Source organism: Ixodes scapularis, unplaced genomic scaffold, assembly GCF_016920785.2.
Source record: "Ixodes scapularis isolate PalLabHiFi unplaced genomic scaffold, ASM1692078v2 PGA_scaffold3__209_contigs__length_174095766, whole genome shotgun sequence".
NCBI lineage: Eukaryota > Metazoa > Arthropoda > Arachnida > Ixodida > Ixodidae > Ixodes > Ixodes scapularis.
In genome coordinates, this window is record NW_024609868.1 from 166,209,487 (window position 1) to 166,224,036 (window position 14,550).

The following is a 14,550-nucleotide window of genomic DNA, read 5'->3' on the forward strand; positions in this document are numbered from 1 at the left end:
AAGAAACAGTTTTATATTTTATCTAGCCTCGCCTCGCATCGCCTCCCGCCTCCCCCCCCCCCCCCCCCCCCCCCCCGGGCCATTGGGACACCCCCCCTTGATTAGAATCCTGGGGAAACCCCTGCATATGTGTTTCTAGATGAGGCTGAAAGTACATGAAAGTATAATTGTAAGACATCGGTGGAAAGGGGGAGCTTCTAGGTGCTGAGTGCGTTTACTGAGCCAGGAAAGGTGACAATGACGAGAAACATTTCGTGAAACTTGAGGCGAAACTGCGAATATGGGGTACGCATTCTAGGTTTTGGTCGAAACTCCCACGAGCTGATTCCGGAGCTTTTGCTGTACATTCCATCGTGCCGCGGCGGCGGCCGCGGCCACGAGTGCAATTAAAAGAAATATTGTTTGCGTTTTGAATGTCACCATGACGAAGTCACGTGCGTTGCTCTTTCAGTTACAAAGACTCGCACATATTAAATCTAACGTGCCGAAATTAAATACCTGAATCCCTTACCTAGAAATTGTGATTGTAGGGTATTTGTTAAGCTCATTTCCTCCGCTAGAAGAATATTCCTGGCTAGTGGTCGGTCACATTAGCTGTCAACCATCGCACCCAAGGTCATTGAAACAATTTTGGCCAATGATGTGCCCTTATGTTTGCCCTATTCTAACCAATAAATAAGCAAGCTCTCTACGTTGACGGCACGTGTGCACCCTAGCCCTCGAAAGAGTGTTGGAAACTCGTTCACGAAATCATGTTCGGCAGCGTCCGACGAATCCAGTTGGTGAACTCGAGCGATCAGCCCGAAGCGCTCACAAGCCCGAAGTGGTGCATCGGACTACCTTGAAGCTGGTGAGCAGAGTTTTTGAGAGCTGCAAGTAGCCTCGAGTCCCAATCTTGTAAAAGTAGCGACACGGTAAGACGTTTGATTCTGCTCTTGTGTCAACCTTGATCCACGTCGAGTGGCCAGCTAGATAACCGGTCACAACTCAGTAGGGTTTCCGTGACACCTGGTCAGTTTTTACTTACAGTATCTAGAAGTCGTCCTTGAAGTCTTTCCAGCGACTGTCCCGGCTCTTCTGATGTTGGTACTCCTACCTTGTGGACGCTTCTTTTACTTCTGCAGAAGGAGGCGTAATGGCTTCCCTTTTTGCAGAGCGTGCAAGGTTTTCCCCAAGCAGGATATTTTCTCGATTCATGGCTCCTTTCACAGTAGTCACACTGGCGCGTGTGCCCCTTTTAAAAAACTCGCGCCGGTGTTTGTTTGTTTGTTGTTGTTGTTTTGTTTTTTATTCTGGTGAACCTTTGCTTATTTCTCGAATGTGAGATTCTGGGCTGCCACTAACTCTGCCGCTTTGCAAACCTCGATGGCCATTTCCAAAGTCAGGTTCTTCTCGCAAAGAAGGCGCGCTCGCAACCTTTTGTCTACTGTTCCACAAACTAGTTGTTCCCTGACCATGGAATTCTTAAGCTGACCAAAGTTACATGTTTGAGCCTTTAGTTGAACGACGTATAGGAATTGCTTGAAGCTCTCGCCCTCTTGGTGCTGCCTTGATAGATGAATGTACCTCTCGTAAATCTCGTTGCATTTCGAGCTGCAGTAGTCCGCGAAGGCTTTGACGATGGCGCCATAACCCTCTCGCTGCGCCTCTGACAGTGGAAACGTACTGAGTAAAATAGAGTAAGGATGCAGGCGAGCGAGTGAATGTTAACCATGTTGAAAAAACCTGAGGCTAGAGCAGAAACGAACTTTTTTGCCCCAGTCTCAGGTTTATTCAACATGGCACTGAATATGTTTATCGCCCTTGACCAGCAACGTGCAGAAAAACACCTGCCTTTTGCGCTGACGTTCTTTCTTTCCTCTCGAGCATGATGGCTTTGAAGTAGAGCTCGATACGCTGCCGGATCTTCTTTCAGATAATGCTGAAGCTTGGGCTAGTTGGTGCGACTTAATTAAAAGGTTTAAAACAGCGCAACAGACGAGGGACGAGAAGTTGAAGGACACAGACACAGCGCTGGCTCTTACCTAAATTTTATTAATCGCAAGCGCGCAACAAGTACTTGCTTGGTCAAGAACAAAGAAAACACCGAAAGATAAGACCGCCATGTGTCAACGATATCCATTATCGAAAAAAAAAAACAATCGCACACGCACATTTTACACTAATCACGTGCAAAAAAAAAAAAAAAAACTCTGCAACTCGACGTTTACTTCCAGTTTTGTTCGGCGCCGTCTGAAAGCAGTAGGCGCTCGGGAGAAGGCAGACGTTCCACCCAGGCGTTGATCGTTTGACGTTTTACTGACTAGATTTCTCATTGTCGACATCGAGAAAACGTGCTTCGTTAAATTCGCGCGTCCACAGTGTTGCCAGCCGTAGCCGCCACAAAAATTATGCAACTCACACTTTAAATTTGGTAGCCCTACCACTGCTGCACGAAAAGCTGACAATGACACCACATATTCGTTGCTCAACAAGTTCGTATTTGGCAAGTGTCAAGCTCTAAGCGCTAGGAAAAATCAGTCAACCTTTGCAGCGGACGAGGTTCACGTCTTTTCTGGAATGTAGTTGACAAGCATTTATAATTGACAGAAAAAAAACAAAAAACATTCAGCTGATTCGATCAGCGCAGATATTTAGTTACCAAGTTCTTTTTTATTTGTCAATATATTATTATGACACGCCGGCTTTTCTAGGTACTCGGTTGTTTCAAATTTTAAACTATTGAATTCCCAGTTTAATCCAATGCAGTGCTTAAGAGAACTGGTAGAGAACAAATTTGGCCGTCTGTAATATTTTTGCCAGCTTCTACTCCTCTGCCGCTCTGTGGATGAGCAGTTTATCTGAGAGTATTGCGAGGGGGAAACAATGTGCATTTGCGTTTTCTGAATGCCAATATCTTTAATGCTCTACTGCCACATCACTTTACCTTTCTGTAAGCATTGCAACCACTTGCAAACGCGTTGAATGTACTCCAGGGGGACAAGAACATGTTCATATATCAAAAACATGTTGGAAGTCTGCTTCTGACCATCACAGCGCTGATGCGTAGGCCTGGGTCGGTGTCTGCAATTCAACTGTGTGAGCCTCTCCGGCTGCCTGAGATGGCTGGCATTGAAAGAGGTAAAGCTAATTTTGTGTATTTGTGCCTATATTTGCTGTTGCAAGTAATATAATGGTCACAAAAAAAGGGGTGGGGGAATCGGTGGTTGATTGTGTTAACACACCGCAGCTCGAAGCACGCGGAGCGACAGCGCGCTGCAGAACCCTGTGAATCTTGGTTATAGCTTATATCCCCGCCTCTTCCCGTTTCAAACTAAATGAACATCGTACCGGGGTGCGTTCGTGTATCACCACTGCATGGTGTATCAGACGGCCATTGGGTCTGACTAACTTCCTGCTCTCTAACGTACCCACAGCTGAATTCTATTTCAGAGAGTAATTGTGATCCCAATGCTTATAATAACTTATTTTCAAGAGGTTTGGCCGCGCTATAAAGGACAGGTCCCTGATCCTCAGCGCGGTTCTGGTGCCTCAATTCAAGTTTCTTTGGATCCCGGACGGCCAACGAGAAATGGTGAGCCAAATAATGAAAGAGCCAATAGCCAGCCTTCCACAGTCGTCGATCCCGACAACAGAGGAACTGCGACCTACAGAAAAGCATGATGATTTTTTAATGCGAAAGAATTAATTGTTCCATGGAGCGAATTGACGTTATCGGCTTTTGAAGCCGCGCCAAACGGCACCTAAACTCCCCTGTCCCAATTCAGCGAAGCCTGTCGTCTGTAGCAGCGATCTCGTGGATAAGCTCCCATTGGATGGCGCCCGTCATAGTTTCAAAAAACGAGCTCCGAAGCGGCACGGATTTTGGCCAAGCATGGCCCATTGGCTGGCGATGGTTCTTCGGCCTATAGCCAAAGAGTGGCCATTCATCGGCCAATGGCCAGAGAAAAGCCATTCATCGGCCAATCACTGGCCATTGTCTGGCCACTGGCCAAATGATCATTGCCAGGCATTGGCCAGTGATTGGCCAAATCTGTGCTGCTTGGGAGGTTCCCATTGGCTCTCGCGTGGCGGAGTTCCAAGGAACGCCACCAGAAGAGCCCTTCATAAGGTGGCGCAGTGGCCCGGCCGCAGTTAAGAGGGAAGGGCTTGCCGCCGAGCCAGTAGGGCCCGCACGGGCAGACTCCGGGGTGGCTGCACGGCCGAGTTCAGCGCGGCATGGCCACTTCATGAGAGCGCGCTCTCGGCCATCTGCCGCAACCTCGGCATTATCGAAACGTGGTCGTCCACGCCAGTACGCCGCAGACGATTTAAGGGAGCCGAAGAACGACATTCCGATGCTTTTTGCATTAACAGCTCATAAATGCATAAGTGTCCTCAAAGTTTTTTTGTTTGTTTTTTTTCGTTCGAGCAGCTTGTGCATCTACGCAACAGCAATGATGCTGCTACACCATAGTTGTTGTCTTAGCTCCACCGCGGCGACGGGAGCGAGGAGGTGACGGAACTCACAAAGTACCCCATATATTATTACATTTTCTTGAGGTACAACTTTGCTGTGCCTTTCGGCGCCTCTGTAGAGCGCCTGTTCAGCATCGGCGGTCATGTGTCTAAAAAGAAGAAAGGCAGGCTCTCCGATGAAAACTTCGAGAAGCAGCTGTTCCTTTGAATGAATGAACCTTTTTGTAAACGGTGTTCTTTTTTATTGTCTTATATATTAGAAGCTGTATTACTTTGATTTTTATAACAATTTGTAACTTGAGAGTATCTTGGGAGTAACGAGTTACTCTTATCAAAATTGAGTACTCCACTATGATAATTTTTAAATATCTGTATTTATAAGTCTACTGAGTTACTGTTTAGCCTCATATTCAGTAGCTTATTTATTTATTTATTTATCTAAGTACCCTCAAGACCCTGGGGCATTACAGAGGGGAGTGGTACAAGACAAATTTGGAACACAAACAATATACAAGCACTAAAAGCCAAGCACTAAAAATGTAAAAAAAAATATGTAAACAAATTAAGAAATGTATAGAATAAGGCAAACAAACAAAGAAAAATATTAACATAGGTAAGTAGTCAACGCACTTTTAAACAAGTCAAAGGACAGTTTGTTTAGTAATTGCGCGGGAAGGCGATTCCACTCTGAAGATGTCCTTGGAATAAAAGAGTTATAATAGGCTGAGGTAATGCAATGAGGAATTCCGACTTTAAATTGATGATCTACGCGCGGCGAGATGAAAACAAGATTTAACATCAGTTTGCTTTTTAGCGAAGTATTGGAATGATAAATTTTATAAAAAAGACACAAACGAGATATTTTTCGCCGTAATGAAAGAGCATGAAGTGATAAATTAGTTTTCTGGACACTTAGACACAGGGTCTATCCTAAAGTTTCTCTTTAGGTACCCAAGCATGGAGTTAGCGTTGGCGATAATGTGGTCAGTATGAGTTTTCCATGGCATGTTAGAAGTGATGTACACCCCAAGGTACTTATAGCATGGTACAGTTTCAAGAGGAATTTCAACGATTCAGTAAGTAGAAGATATAGTAATTCGACGGGAGATATTCATCGCTTTACATTTGTTAGTATTAAGGGACATTTGACTCAAATCACACCAATCAGCCACAGTTTGTAAGTCATTTTGAAGAAGCTCGATGTCAGTAGTATTAGTGACTTCTCCATAAATTACACAATCATCAGCAAAGAGGCTAATCGGTGATGATACACACAGTGGTGAGTCATTTACGTAAATTAAAAACAACAGGGGCCCCAAAACAGACCCTTGCGGTACACCAGAAGTAACAGGTTTGATAGAAGAATTTATATTGTTAGCATGAACGAACTGAGAACGATTAGCTAAAAAAACATATAATCCAAGACAGCACGTTAGGATCGAGATTGAGTTGACTGAGTTTAAAGAGTAAACGTTTATGAGGAACTTTGTCTAAAGCTTTGCAGAAATTAAAAAAAAAAAACACAGTCAATCTGGGATTTACGGTCAAGTACGGAAAGTACATCATTAGTGAAGGTCAGTAGTTGGGTTTTACATGAAAGGGATTTACGAAAACCATGTTGGGATGGAGAAAGGAAGGAATTAGAGTCCAAGTAGTTAACCAAATGAGTGAAAATTATGTGCTCTAAAATTTTACAAGGTGTGCTGATTAAGGAAATGGGGCGATAGTGAAGAGGACTCTGTTTATCTCCCTGTTTATGGAGTGGAATCACCTTCCCTATTTTCCACTCCTTTGAGACTCAAACGTTAGGAGGGAGATAGTACTATTGAAGGAGACACCAGTAAATGTGTGTTGCTAGTTGAAAGAACTGTGCTGTCTGTCCTCGTCCCTAAGTGTTTTTATTCTTTCTTTTACTCCTGCTCATCCGCCGGCGGGGCACGCCTGTGCCCCGCCGGCGGATGAGCGTGCCGATGCCGACCTAATCGGGCTACTACATGGAACATCGGCACATAATTTTCAGGAGGAGCCAGACGCGTACATTGACGCGTTCGCGTTGGTGACGAATGCAGAGGCCCTTCCTTTTGATGGCAGATTTCCGGGCACGATTCAGAGAGGAATGTCTGCCTCCCGACTATGAGATGCGGATTAGAGACGAGCTAGCCGGTCGTACTGAATATCCCGACGAGAGCCTCGTAGAATAGATCCGCGCTCTCCAGGACCTCTACTCTAGATCCGAACCTACAGCGTCAGACACGAAGAAGGTAGCTAGGGCGATCCGCAAGTGCCACCCGAGGACCTGATTTCGCTGATCTGGAAATACTTGCCAGAGAGGCGCGCACCATTCAGGCGGGCTTGCTCGCCGAGCTGCAGAATCGCCCCTTTCCACGCGCAGATGAATCTCTGAAGCAGGGTTGCCAAAACGGAAATTCAAAATTTCCCTAGCGGACTCCTGAAATTTACCCCTTTTTGTTGAAACTTCTCTCGTTTGCCCAAATAATTATAAAATACTAAATGTTCGTTCTTTTTCGTCTCTTTTCCATTTTTACTATAAGAAATATAATAATAATCTGTATTTTTTTTTGTTGGGTGTCCAAAAACAGCACAAGGCCTAAATAGTGGTACACCGCTCGTCATCAAGGATAAATGCAGGCAACAAAACAAGGTCGTGACTATGTACAAATAATTGACTCCAGCCTATGTCGAAAAACAATCAGGTCGCTAAAGATATCTACAGCAGATTGATCCAGTTTGTTAAATTCAAGTTGCGTTCTTGTTAGTGGTGACGCGACATTCAAAGCAGACGGGTAAAAAGGACTTTGAAATCGATTGGACCGCAAGGGAGCGTGAAAACAGACAGTGCTTAACAAAAGTGGTGAGTCAACAGCACCGTTTACAACCTTATGTAAAAACATTAGATCACGTAATCGTCTTCTATCGAGTAACGTACACAACCCAAGTTTTTTAAGTAATTGTTCGTAGCTGTAGTAGCAAGTACGGTCGAAATATCTGTCGTAAATTATGCCTATGAAGCGTTTTTGAACACGCTCAATAGAGCATGATGCAGTGAGGTTAATGCAGTTCCATACAGAAGAAGCATACTCCAGCTTCGTACGCACTAGGCAACAAAATAAACGCACAAGACAAACAGGCGAAGCAAACTTTCTCGTGAAACGAGATATCGCCCCAAGGTTTCTAAAAGAGGCGTTGCAGATAGTTAAAACGTGATGATTAAAATTTAACGATGAATCAATAAAAATTCCAAGATCACGAATGACGGAGACTCGGGTGATGACGCTGCCACCTATTGTGTAGGAAAATGCAAGCGAATCACGCTTTCTAGTGAGAGACATTGTTCTTGTTTTTTGTTCGTTCAGTGGAAGATAATTCTTTGCACACCACTGTGAAATTTGCAATGCGTCCTCCTGAAGAAGTACGCAATCGGAGTGAGATTGTACACGTCGAAACAGTTTGATGTCATCCGCACACAAGAGCACTTTTGAATTTTTCGCACAGAGCGAAATGTCATTCACAAACATCAAAAATAATAGTGGACCCAGGTTGCTTCCTTGGGGTACTCCAGAAGGCGATGAAAAATAATCGGACATGGATCCTGACACACGAACATAATTTGTACGACGTGTAAGATAACTTTTGAACCATTGGCAGTAAGTCAAGCACAAACCATAGCTATCTAGTTTCGTCAGAAGTGTGCTGTGATTAACCTTGTCGAATGCCTTCGTCATATCAAAGTATATTACGTCGACTTGCTCGCGGTTGCAAACCAATGGAACGGCATAATCTAAAAAAAAAGCATAGATTGGTTTCAACCGACTTACCCTTCAGAAATCCATGTTGTTCTGGGTTCATTTTATGTCTAAAGTGCCTGTACAGACGTTTATGCATTATCATTTCAAAAACTTTGGAAAAACTGCACAACAATGAAACGGGACGATAGTTGTTTACAGTACTAGGGTCCCCTGCTTTATGAATCGGAACAACAACAGAGCGTTTCCAGATAGAAGGAAATATTCCTGAATGTATCGATAAATTAAATATGTGTAATAAGACAGGAGTTAGCAGTTCGGCACACCCTTTCACAATAAAACTTGGAATTCCATCTGAACCAGCAGACAGCTTCGATTTCATATTACGAATGCTTTCCCTGATTTCAGGTTCGTCAATTGGGATAAAAGACAGAAAATCAGATGTGCCATGGCACGTCGCGTTATTGTCAGGGACAGATGCTGATGAAAAACATGATTTAAAATGCTCAGCAAACATGTTGGCAATTTCAATTGAATCACACGTATAGCCAGAACTATTTCGCATCGGTGCCACGCTACTATTCCGCTTCTTTTTTGTCGGTACATATTTCCAAAAGTTTTGAGGCTTGGCGTACATGTCAGACTGAAGCCCATGCAAATGTGCACTTTCGTCTTTTTTAAAAAGCCATTTTGCCAAAGCACGACACTCACTAAATTTTGCGTACCACTTGTCCAATCCCGACCTTTTAAAAAGACGGTGATAATGAAGCTTACGTCTCAAGCAACTTCTTAATTCCTTTGAGAACCACGCAGGGTACTTGTTTAGTCTCGAGACACGTTTAGGCACGAAGTCATTTATCGCGCTCGAGACCACTTCTGTAAGTGCCTCAGCAGCTGAATCAGCGCACTTGTTATTCAGGATAGGTTTCCAGTCATAGCACTGAAAGTACTTGTACATATTCAAGTAATCGCCACTGCTGTACAGTAAGTACTCATAGCTGCATAGGGCCTGTTTACGCAGCGGAAAACAAAATGACACAGCGAAAGGCGGATGGAAATGGTCAACACGTGTTAAGGGGTCAGTGATTGGCGAAATATAGTTGATTGGAGTAGAAACTAATACAAGGTCAAGCACATTTCCCGCTGAATTCTGGATGGTGTTACGTTGTTCAAACCCATTAAAATAAATAAAGTCAAACAGGCTCGAAGCTTTCAGGCTGGTGACATCGCTCGTAATCAAGTTATAATTGGCCAGCCAGTCAATTCCAGGTAGATTAAAATCCCCATATATATGCACACGAAACTTTGTCACGTCTAGCTTCCCTTCTAAATCCCTAAAATGACGTGCAAAAACGTCCGAGCTAAGGTGTGGCGGAAAGTAGTAGTTACCTATTAAAAAATTAAGCCCATCACGGCACGTCACCTCGATCCATACACATTCCGAGTACAATTCAAGATCGTACCTTCTCCTTGCACACAGAGAAGTGTCAACGGCCGTTAAAACACCTCCCCCATATCGCTGTCGCGTGGCGGCATAATCTCGGTCTTTCCGAAATACTGAATAACACGGAGGAAAATACTGAGAGCTGGGGATAGTGTCCTCGAGCCACGTTTCAGTAAGGGAGATGATAGTGTACGAATTACCTATAACTCCGGACAAGAACTCGGATGACTTCGTCCTAAGACCACGGACATTCTGGTAATAAAGCGTGCACTCCATGGTACCTGATTATGCGTTTACATCGACCGAGGTGTCCGTGTCTGAGAGTTCTTTAAGAATGCCGAAAAAAGGGCGAAGTGTGGAGTGAAAGTTCGTCTGCCTCTTGCAGAAGGGTTTCGATGATGTCAGAATGCCGAGCTCTTATTGGCTGATTTAAAAAAATAGTGGGTAGACCTCAGGGCATCTAGCATTCAGATCTACGCACTTTCCTTTCAGCCAAAACCAATCAGAGCTCGGCGTCGTTCTGACGTCACCGCAACCCCTGCGCAAGAAGCAGACGCCTTGCTCGATGCATAGACTTGACGCTTCGCATGCATTTCGCAATAGGTTTATCGGGCCAAAACCGTGGTCAAAGCAAATATGGCAAGGGGAAGTTCTACCGGGAAATTCAAACTGACAAATAAAACCTATCGTCGCCTTAGGTGTTATGCACGTCCTCAGAGCATGCTGCTTTATCAAGTGAATTAGCGCTTTTTCTAATAAACCGGAAGAGAAGGTGTAAAACAAGCGACAGTTCTCAAACTCGAACACCCGGAACTCGACGGCACTTCCCAAAGTATTATTAGTCATGGTAAACTTTTTCATGCCCAAGCCTTTTTTTTTTTTTTTTTTTTTTTTGATGAAAAGGCACAGCGGCGTTTCCAGAATCTTCGACTTCGCGGGTACCTCCCTCCGTAATTTTCAGGGGGCAATGAAAACTGATTTTGAGGAAAAGTTAGATAGATGGATAATGCAAAATACCGGGCGGTGTTTTGCACCACCTAGCCTAGTATTCCTAAATGCTGCCAGATGATCGTACCACAAACCGTCAAACGGCTGGAGGACATAACGCAAATGTAGCCAGGCCACTAAAATTTTATGTTCTCTCGAAAAAAAATCATAATTCACCTATAAAATTCTCTATACATATGATGCCCAGAATTTTGCACAAACTAGCAAGATTTGCCTTATTCTCACATGAATTTGAATATTAACTTAATGAACTTGAACATGAACTTAATCATGGAAATTTACCTCGGGTTGGCAGCCCTGCTCTAGAGTCGGGTTGTGCCTGGACAGGACGAGACGCGGGAGCTTTCGACGACTCACGTACGCCGTACGGGGCCGTTACAGGATATTGGGGACGAGGGCAGACCATGACGCCCCAAGTGGTTAACTTTAGAACTACACGGATGGGGACAATAAATACAATGACTCAGCGCTCGGCCGACATAACCGAACGCGGCGTCAGCGTTCGGCTGGAGTTCGCGTTCTCCAGAGAGGGGGAGGAGGGGTTATTTTGTTACGACTCCGGCCTGCATGAACAATGCAGCATGCACCCTGCCAAGCTCAGCAGAAAAGCCGAAGTGGGTCAAGCTCGGATTTTTTGACGACTGCTTTCTGGATAGATCCGGCACTTAACGTCACTTCGTCGATTGTTAGTATTTTTTTACATTGCATTGTGCCCTGCGCTCTATTGTAGAAGGTGACATGGACATGCCCATAAGGCCTGTGGGCATGTGCACAGGCTTTGTGTTGAGTAAACACCAAGGTGTGGGGACAACAAACGGGTCAGAGCGCCCCCTATAGTTCGATCTCCTGCCCCATAGGAGTGGCGAAACTGCTGTGCCCCGCGCCTCAGATTCCTTCACTTTTGAACAGAGGCGGAGAGTAGCCAACGCGGGCTCGTCCTGGGCGCATTCCCGCGGGGAAGGTGGCGCAGCCGGCCACAGCGGACCCAATGACGCTCGTCGGGGCGATGCACCGCGTGGTGGTAGCGGTGGACAGGTTAGCAGCCCACGAGTGGGGACAGGTCAGGTGCTACAAATGTAACCAGTTGGGCCATACTACCAAGCGCATCGCCGAGCGAGTGCGTGCGTGGCCGAATGGTTACCGTGCATGGCTTTCACACTGAGGCACCAAGTTCGATTCCAGGGAGCGAACTCCTCCTTTATTTATTCTTTCATCTTAGCGTTTCCGCAAGTTCAAGAACATTGTGGTCTGAGCGAGGTTCAAATTTTCTGCGCGCCGAACGTTCTACGGCGAATGTTTCAGAAACCCACGCGGGTACAAAAGATGCTCCACGTGGTGGTCCGGAGACAGTTTTGCTCTTCCGATCGATCGTGCGACTCCGCCGACCTTCGACGCCTGTGACGCTGCCTCCTTGTATTTTTGATTCCGGCACAAGTTCGCCTCTGTTAAACGTTTAGTTTTTCGCTGCACTAACCGTCTCTTTTCCAGTAATTCGTGACAACATTAAGCGACAACCCTCATGGACGGCAGCTTCCCCCATGGGTCAAAAGGATAAGGGTGAAGCCAGCGCCACTAATTGAACGTCCCGATTCATGATTCCCGGCCGCTGCCGAGGCCCCTCATCTGTCTGCCACCGGGGCACGCAACACCATCTGGTTAGCGACCAGTTGGTTTTTTCCCCGTCGACATGTCGGACTCCGAGTTCGACACCCGAGAAGGGGCCGTACGTGCGCGTCGAAATCGGAGGTAATATTTACTATGCACTCTGACACCAGTTCGACGCTTTTTCTAATCAGCGACAGAGTCTACGAAAACCCTCGCCGAAGAGCATTTCACGTGCGGGAAGTTACAACCGCGCTGCGTTTAGCAGCTGGATCGGCAAAGGCGTAAGGCGCAGTGCGCTTTCACCTTAGCCTCGACGGCAGACGAAAGATTTTGTCTATCTGACAGACATGCAAATTCCTGTGATCTTGAGAGAGCATTTAGTTTGCCCTGAGGGGATTATCTGAGATCTAAAAACAACGGTTAGTACTATAATTCGTTGACTCCTCTTATCCCCTTTGCCGTCCAACCGAATTTCAGGTACGACATAGAACACTCACTCGCCGGATCACAAGAGGAACAAGCATTAGCTGCGCGAGTCGTATCGGTAAACATAGAAGCGATCTTCGCTTCTTACAGCGGACCGGTAGAACGGCGGCGGAGACTTGCAGCCGGCTAGCATTGGCAGGCAGCTATGTTTACAAACAACTTACAGCATAGAATTGACAAAACAGATGCTAGGCCATGGGGTTGAAATTCCAGACCGCTGAGTGCGCACAAGCGAGCTCCCCTAGATAAGGTGCTAAATTAGATAATAGACACAGGGGCCGTGCAGTCGTCACAGAGCCCCTGGGCTTTCCCAGTAGTCTTAGAGCCAAACCAAACGACACCGCTCGCCTCTGCGTTGGCTACCGCCGACTTAAGGAGATGACACGAAGGGATTGATATCCCTTCCAATTTATTGATTCCATCATGTACTCGCTGGGTTGCATGAGGGCTCTCACGACCTTGAGTTTTAGCAAAGGTTTTCTGCAGATCCAGGCAGCACCAGACGATGTCCAGAAGACGGCGTTCAGCTGTCAAATGGGTTTATTTGAGTTCACCCATCTTCCGTTCGGATTGTCTAACTCGCCATCGAGCTTCCAACGGCTGATGGGCATCGTGCTGGGCGACGCGAAGTTTCACTTTGCCATGGCATACATGGATGATGACGTTGTATTTTTGAAGTCATTCGAGGTGCACCTAACAAACCTTGAGATTATCTTAAGTAGGATGAGTAAGAGGTTTTATTATAGATGAGGATACCTTGAGGTCAAACGAGGATAAGTTGAGGGCCATCCTTGATTGTCCTCCGCCGCATGACGCCAAGAGCCTTGAAGGGTTCCTTGGGATGGTCGGCTTTTATCGGCAGTTCATGTGCGCTGCACTAGCACGGCCACTGAACTTGTTGTTTTACAAAGGTTCGGGATGGACCTAGGGCCGAAAACAAAGTGTAGCTTTCTCTTCGCTCACGAAGGCGATCGCAGCCACAGCTATCCTGTGCCTACCAGACTTTAAAGGGGCCCTGCAAAGACTGTTTGACCGGTTTTTAATTTGTACCGAACCTGAGCGCACTGGATGTAGTAACTTAGTGAATATCTAGACTGCGAATTAACAAGCGCAAATGCATGACTAAAATATAAAACAATGTTTTCTCGATATTACTCTTATTATAAAAGTTATAGGCAAATTAGAATTGCAAAAGCAAGCATAAAATAACATCCTTCATTGCGTCCCTGGTCCAGGCTTGGGCGGCCAATGGCAGAAGCGAAGCGACTGGCCAATCGGCTGCAGCTTACGTTTATGGTCGCTTTCCCTGCAGCCGCATGCGCTCAATGGCTCGTTGCTTGCTTCCGCCCTCCACCTCGCTCACCGGCATGAATTTACCGAATTTGTTGGAGTTGGAGCTCCAAATCCTCGATAGAAATGCAGAGCTGGCAGTCGTACCATACGAGGACATTCCTCGTAAGCGTCTGAAGAGCGCTAGCGAAGCCTCTCGGCTCCAACTCAACGACGCTCAAATTTCGCGCAAGTTCCGGGCGGGCCTCATGTGGCGCGAGACCACAGGAGACAAATTCTTTCTTTGCTTCTTGCAAAATATGCCGAAGGCGCCGTGCGTCACCAGCTAGGATCCGCGGGAGCGCCTGCGCTGGCCTGCGCCACCACTTCCACCGATTGGTGGCGGGTATGTCGACAGGTCATAGCGCGTTGTTTCTTGTTTCCGTACTTTCTTGACTGCATTTGTTTCTTTCATCATCTACAATTCTCAACAGTACTTTCGTACTGTTGAGAATT

At 46.0% G+C, this 14,550-nt stretch overlaps 1 protein-coding gene across 1 annotated transcript in view; it reads left to right on the forward strand.

The window, feature by feature from the left end:
- The first annotated feature begins 768 nt into the window (after window positions 1-768).
- The window catches only part of LOC8024736 (cytochrome P450 3A5-like), a 57,063-nt gene continuing 43,281 nt past the window's right edge, over window positions 769-14,550 (forward strand). Inside the window, exon 1 of the mRNA XM_040214836.3 lies at window positions 769-850. The gene's annotated coding sequence lies outside the window, so the exon portion shown is untranslated. The remainder of the gene's footprint in view (window positions 851-14,550) is intronic.